The sequence below is a fragment of the Electrona antarctica genome (genome assembly GCF_951216825.1).
Source record: "Electrona antarctica genome assembly, chromosome: 4".
Taxonomy (NCBI): domain Eukaryota; kingdom Metazoa; phylum Chordata; class Actinopteri; order Myctophiformes; family Myctophidae; genus Electrona; species Electrona antarctica.
Window position 1 is genome coordinate 59591901 of NC_136809.1, and position 7500 is coordinate 59599400.

A 7500-nucleotide genomic window follows, 5' to 3' on the forward strand; every position below is an offset into this window, starting at 1 on the left:
GCCGGCACGGCTCATGTACATAGCAGATGGCTTTGGCCAATGGCTTTCATGAAAAAGCTTACGGCACCTGGTATTCCCAGGCAGTCTCCCATCCAAGTACTGACCAGGCCCTACCCTGCTTAGCTTCCGAGATCGGACGAGATCGGGCGTGTTCAGGGTGGTATGGCCGTAAGCGACAGCTGAGAAGGCCGGCACGGCTCATGTACACAGCAGATGGCTTTGGCCAATGCCTTTCATGAAAAGGCTTACGGCACCTGGTATTCCCAGGCAGTCTCCCATCCAAGTACTGACCAGGCCCTACCCTGCTTAGCTTCCGAGATCGGACGAGATCTGGCGTGTTCAGGGTGGTATGGCCGTAAGCGACAGGAGAGGTGGCCGGCACGGCTCATGTACACAGCAGATGGCTTTGGCCAATGCCTTTCATGAAAAAGCTTACGGCACCTGGTATTCCCAGGCAGTCTCCCATCCAAGTACTGACCAGGCCCTACCCTGCTTAGCTTCCGAGATCGGACGAGATCGGGCGTGTTCAGGGTGGTATGGCCGTAAGCGACAGCAGAGGTGGCCGGCACGGCTCATGTACACAGCAGATGGCTTTGGCCAATGCCTTTCATGAAAAGGCTTACGGCACCTGGTATTCCCAGGCAGTCTCCCATCCAAGTACTGACCAGGCCCTACCCTGCTTAGCTTCCGAGATCGGACGAGATCGGGCGTGTTCAGGGTGGTATGGCCGTAAGCGACAGCAGAAGTGGCCGGTACGGCTCATGTACAGTAGATGACAGTACATTTCTTTAACCATAGAAACATGGTTAAAACAATATGCGTCAGCCACATCTCTATTTATTACAAACAGGCCGTTTTTTTTTTTCCATTCAACAAGGCGGAAGAAAGTGCACCGTTCCCGGCGGCACTGCAATGCCGGGTCGATGCGTGGAGTGAACGGAGCAAGCCCCTTTTTCAACTCCTGAGTCAAAAAATCCGTTTAATATTTAGTCCCCATATAGGGGACATATCAGATATTAAACTGATAAGAACAGATACTACACTTGATCTTAGCCAAAAGGCCGAGAAGCGATAACCCTCAAACTGACTGCTGTGAAGTCCGCTTCCTAGGCTAACGACATTCCCATCCGGTCTGATACCCACTTAGTCATCACCATATACCCACTTGGGCATTAGCATAACAATGACCTCTGTGACCTCTCTAAGGACCCATTGGTAGATGCTTACAGCACCGTGGAGTATGCAAGCTTGCAGATCTGCTATTTTCATAACATTTCAAAAATGACAAAAGTGGCCCATCCACATGCATGCTTGTAGGTAGCCATTTTCAACAACTTCCGTTGGTCGCAGAGGCTCGGGATTGCCACCGTTGGAAAGCTCGCACCTGAGATAGGGGGGGGGGGGGGGGGGAGTGGAGGTGCATGGGCGTCGGTAGTGGGGGTGGGGTAGGCGTTGTTAAAATGTTTAAAAAGTGGAAAAACTGGGACGCTTTGGAGAAGCACAAGGGGGCGCTGCTGTGCAGCAAGCCCTCGGCCGTGCCCCGCCCACATTGGGGGCGTTGTTTTAAAATGTGGGTGTGGCCTATCAGAGCGTAGAACAACTCTGGTCTCTCTTCATGACGGATACAAAACTATATGTTGTGTTTGGCCCTACCTCTGGTAGGGGTTTATCAATTGTCTGGGGCCATTGTCACTTGCTCCGCGAGTGGGAATCGAACTCACAGCCTTCCGCATTAGAGTCAGTTGCATTGACCACTAGTCCATTGACCGCCCTCCACCCTGAACAGATCAGGATTCTATATAAAGGGATATTAGCTGGGAGCTTGAATGTTTAAACAGTACTGGTCGGGATCCTGTTAAAAACGGCATCGTCCCAGAGGTGGATTTGAACCACCAACCTCTTGGTTTACGGCCAAGCACACTAGTCCACTGAGCCAAACAGGCTGTTGAGTGTTGAAGCAAAAGTGTGTGCATTGCAAATGGATTTGGAGTCCCAGGGGCGCGGCCGCTGTGCGCCCGTAGCCAATGGTGAAGATTCCAGGGGGGTGCTTAAGAGTGGGTACCCGGGTTCGGATGGAGAGCCGGGTTGTGGGTTTAGCTGGCTTCGGGCCTGGCACCCCGGTGGGGGCCCAAGGCTCCCTGGGTCCGCGTGGAGAGCCGGGCAAACCGGCTTTCTGCTGTCCACACTTAGAAGATTTTTACACTCGTACCCCGGAAGTCACGTTAGAGGCTGGCCCATGCCACCCCCTCCCCCGTGGGTTACCCGGGTCCGGGTGGAGAGCCGGGTTCCCACTTTAGCCGAGTTCTGAGTGGGCACCCCGGCAGGGTGACAAGGCTCCCAGGGGCCGCGTGGAGAGCCGGGCAAAACGCCACATTGTGTGTCTTTCACGCTTTTCATGCTTTTCCACGCTTTGAAGATTTTTCACTTGCACTCCGGAATTCATGTACTCCTTCCGTCCCCCTCCCCCTCGGCCGCACCCCCGCCAACAAGTTCGTGCTGCACATGATCTGGTGTTTTGTCATTCAGTCTGCCGACATGAAAAAGCTTACAGCACCTGGTATTCCCAGGCAGTCTCCCATCCAAGTACTGACCAGGCCCTACCCTGCTTAGCTTCCGAGATCGGACGAGATCGGGCGTGTTCAGGGTGGTATGGCCGTAAGCGACAGCAGAGGAGGCCGGCACGGCTCATGTACACAGCAGATGGCTTTGGCCAATGGCTTTCATGAAAAAGCTTACGGCACCTGGTATTCCCAGGCAGTCTCCCATCCAAGTACTGACCAGGCCCTACCCTGCTTAGCTTCCGAGATCGGACGAGATCGGGCGTGTTCAGGGTGGTATGGCCGTAAGCGACAGCAGAGGAGGCCGGCACGGCTCATGTACATAGCAGATGGCTTTGGCCAATGGCTTTCATGAAAAAGCTTACGGCACCTGGTATTCCCAGGCAGTCTCCCATCCAAGTACTGACCAGGCCCTACCCTGCTTAGCTTCCGAGATCGGACGAGATCGGGCGTGTTCAGGGTGGTATGGCCGTAAGCGACAGCTGAGAAGGCCGGCACGGCTCATGTACACAGCAGATGGCTTTGGCCAATGCCTTTCATGAAAAGGCTTACGGCACCTGGTATTCCCAGGCAGTCTCCCATCCAAGTACTGACCAGGCCCTACCCTGCTTAGCTTCCGAGATCGGACGAGATCGGGCGTGTTCAGGGTGGTATGGCCGTAAGCGACAGCAGAGGTGGCCGGCACGGCTCATGTACACAGCAGATGGCTTTGGCCAATGCCTTTCATGAAAAAGCTTACGGCACCTGGTATTCCCAGGCAGTCTCCCATCCAAGTACTGACCAGGCCCTACCCTGCTTAGCTTCCGAGATCGGACGAGATCGGGCGTGTTCAGGGTGGTATGGCCGTAAGCGACAGCAGAGGTGGCCGGCACGGCTCATGTACACAGCAGATGGCTTTGGCCAATGCCTTTCATGAAAAGGCTTACGGCACCTGGTATTCCCAGGCAGTCTCCCATCCAAGTACTGACCAGGCCCTACCCTGCTTAGCTTCCGAGATCGGACGAGATCGGGCGTGTTCAGGGTGGTATGGCCGTAAGCGACAGCAGAAGTGGCCGGTACGGCTCATGTACAGTAGATGACAGTACATTTCTTTAACCATAGAAACATGGTTAAAACAATATGCGTCAGCCACATCTCTATTTATTACAAACAGGCCGTTTTTTTTTTCCATTCAACAAGGCGGAAGAAAGTGCACCGTTCCCGGCGGCACTGCAATGCCGGGTCGATGCGTGGAGTGAACGGAGCAAGCCCCTTTTTCAACTCCTGAGTCAAAAAATCCGTTTAATATTTAGTCCCCATATAGGGGACATATCAGATATTAAACTGATAAGAACAGATACTACACTTGATCTTAGCCAAAAGGCCGAGAAGCGATAACCCTCAAACTGACTGCTGTGAAGTCCGCTTCCTAGGCTAACGACATTCCCATCCGGTCTGATACCCACTTAGTCATCACCATATACCCACTTGGGCATTAGCATAACAATGACCTCTGTGACCTCTCTAAGGACCCATTGGTAGATGCTTACAGCACCGTGGAGTATGCAAGCTTGCAGATCTGCTATTTTCATAACATTTCAAAAATGACAAAAGTGGCCCATCCACATGCATGCTTGTAGGTAGCCATTTTCAACAACTTCCGTTGGTCGCAGAGGCTCGGGATTGCCACCGTTGGAAAGCTCGCACCTGAGATAGGGGGGGGGGGGGGGGGAGTGGAGGTGCATGGGCGTCGGTAGTGGGGGTGGGGTAGGCGTTGTTAAAATGTTTAAAAAGTGGAAAAACTGGGACGCTTTGGAGAAGCACAAGGGGGCGCTGCTGTGCAGCAAGCCCTCGGCCGTGCCCCGCCCACATTGGGGGCGTTGTTTTAAAATGTGGGTGTGGCCTATCAGAGCGTAGAACAACTCTGGTCTCTCTTCATGACGGATACAAAACTATATGTTGTGTTTGGCCCTACCTCTGGTAGGGGTTTATCAATTGTCTGGGGCCATTGTCACTTGCTCCGCGAGTGGGAATCGAACTCACAGCCTTCCGCATTAGAGTCAGTTGCATTGACCACTAGTCCATTGACCGCCCTCCACCCTGAACAGATCAGGATTCTATATAAAGGGATATTAGCTGGGAGCTTGAATGTTTAAACAGTACTGGTCGGGATCCTGTTAAAAACGGCATCGTCCCAGAGGTGGATTTGAACCACCAACCTCTTGGTTTACGGCCAAGCACACTAGTCCACTGAGCCAAACAGGCTGTTGAGTGTTGAAGCAAAAGTGTGTGCATTGCAAATGGATTTGGAGTCCCAGGGGCGCGGCCGCTGTGCGCCCGTAGCCAATGGTGAAGATTCCAGGGGGGTGCTTAAGAGTGGGTACCCGGGTTCGGATGGAGAGCCGGGTTGTGGGTTTAGCTGGCTTCGGGCCTGGCACCCCGGTGGGGGCCCAAGGCTCCCTGGGTCCGCGTGGAGAGCCGGGCAAACCGGCTTTCTGCTGTCCACACTTAGAAGATTTTTACACTCGTACCCCGGAAGTCACGTTAGAGGCTGGCCCATGCCACCCCCTCCCCCGTGGGTTACCCGGGTCCGGGTGGAGAGCCGGGTTCCCACTTTAGCCGAGTTCTGAGTGGGCACCCCGGCAGGGTGACAAGGCTCCCAGGGGCCGCGTGGAGAGCCGGGCAAAACGCCACATTGTGTGTCTTTCACGCTTTTCATGCTTTTCCACGCTTTGAAGATTTTTCACTTGCACTCCGGAATTCATGTACTCCTTCCGTCCCCCTCCCCCTTGGCCGCACCCCCGCCAACAAGTTCGTGCTGCACATGATCTGGTGTTTTGTCATTCAGTCTGCCGACATGAAAAAGCTTACAGCACCTGGTATTCCCAGGCAGTCTCCCATCCAAGTACTGACCAGGCCCTACCCTGCTTAGCTTCCGAGATCGGACGAGATCGGGCGTGTTCAGGGTGGTATGGCCGTAAGCGACAGCAGAGGAGGCCGGCACGGCTCATGTACACAGCAGATGGCTTTGGCCAATGGCTTTCATGAAAAAGCTTACGGCACCTGGTATTCCCAGGCAGTCTCCCATCCAAGTACTGACCAGGCCCTACCCTGCTTAGCTTCCGAGATCGGACGAGATCGGGCGTGTTCAGGGTGGTATGGCCGTAAGCGACAGCAGAGGAGGCCGGCACGGCTCATGTACATAGCAGATGGCTTTGGCCAATGGCTTTCATGAAAAAGCTTACGGCACCTGGTATTCCCAGGCAGTCTCCCATCCAAGTACTGACCAGGCCCTACCCTGCTTAGCTTCCGAGATCGGACGAGATCGGGCGTGTTCAGGGTGGTATGGCCGTAAGCGACAGCTGAGAAGGCCGGCACGGCTCATGTACACAGCAGATGGCTTTGGCCAATGCCTTTCATGAAAAGGCTTACGGCACCTGGTATTCCCAGGCAGTCTCCCATCCAAGTACTGACCAGGCCCTACCCTGCTTAGCTTCCGAGATCGGACGAGATCGGGCGTGTTCAGGGTGGTATGGCCGTAAGCGACAGCAGAGGTGGCCGGCACGGCTCATGTACACAGCAGATGGCTTTGGCCAATGCCTTTCATGAAAAAGCTTACAGCACCTGGTATTCCCAGGCAGTCTCCCATCCAAGTACTGACCAGGCCCTACCCTGCTTAGCTTCCGAGATCGGACGAGATCGGGCGTGTTCAGGGTGGTATGGCCGTAAGCGACAGCAGAGGTGGCCGGCACGGCTCATGTACACAGCAGATGGCTTTGGCCAATGCCTTTCATGAAAAGGCTTACGGCACCTGGTATTCCCAGGCAGTCTCCCATCCAAGTACTGACCAGGCCCTACCCTGCTTAGCTTCCGAGATCGGACGAGATCGGGCGTGTTCAGGGTGGTATGGCCGTAAGCGACAGCAGAAGTGGCCGGTACGGCTCATGTACAGTAGATGACAGTACATTTCTTTAACCATAGAAACATGGTTAAAACAATATGCGTCAGCCACATCTCTATTTATTACAAACAGGCCGTTTTTTTTTTCCATTCAACAAGGCGGAAGAAAGTGCACCGTTCCCGGCGGCACTGCAATGCCGGGTCGATGCGTGGAGTGAACGGAGCAAGCCCCTTTTTCAACTCCTGAGTCAAAAAATCCGTTTAATATTTAGTCCCCATATAGGGGACATATCAGATATTAAACTGATAAGAACAGATACTACACTTGATCTTAGCCAAAAGGCCGAGAAGCGATAACCCTCAAACTGACTGCTGTGAAGTCCGCTTCCTAGGCTAACGACATTCCCATCCGGTCTGATACCCACTTAGTCATCACCATATACCCACTTGGGCATTAGCATAACAATGACCTCTGTGACCTCTCTAAGGACCCATTGGTAGATGCTTACAGCACCGTGGAGTATGCAAGCTTGCAGATCTGCTATTTTCATAACATTTCAAAAATGACAAAAGTGGCCCATCCACATGCATGCTTGTAGGTAGCCATTTTCAACAACTTCCGTTGGTCGCAGAGGCTCGGGATTGCCACCGTTGGAAAGCTCGCACCTGAGATTAGGGGGGGGGGGGGGGGGAGTGGAGGTGCATGGGCGTCGGTAGTGGGGGTGGGGTAGGCGTTGTTAAAATGTTTAAAAAGTGGAAAAACTGGGACGCTTTGGAGAAGCACAAGGGGGCGCTGCTGTGCAGCAAGCCCTCGGCCGTGCCCCGCCCACATTGGGGGCGTTGTTTTAAAATGTGGGTGTGGCCTATCAGAGCGTAGAACAACTCTGGTCTCTCTTCATGACGGATACAAAACTATATGTTGTGTTTGGCCCTACCTCTGGTAGGGGTTTATCAATTGTCTGGGGCCATTGTCACTTGCTCCGCGAGTGGGAATCGAACTCACAGCCTTCCGCATTAGAGTCAGTTGCATTGACCACTAGTCCATTGACCGCCCTCCACCCTG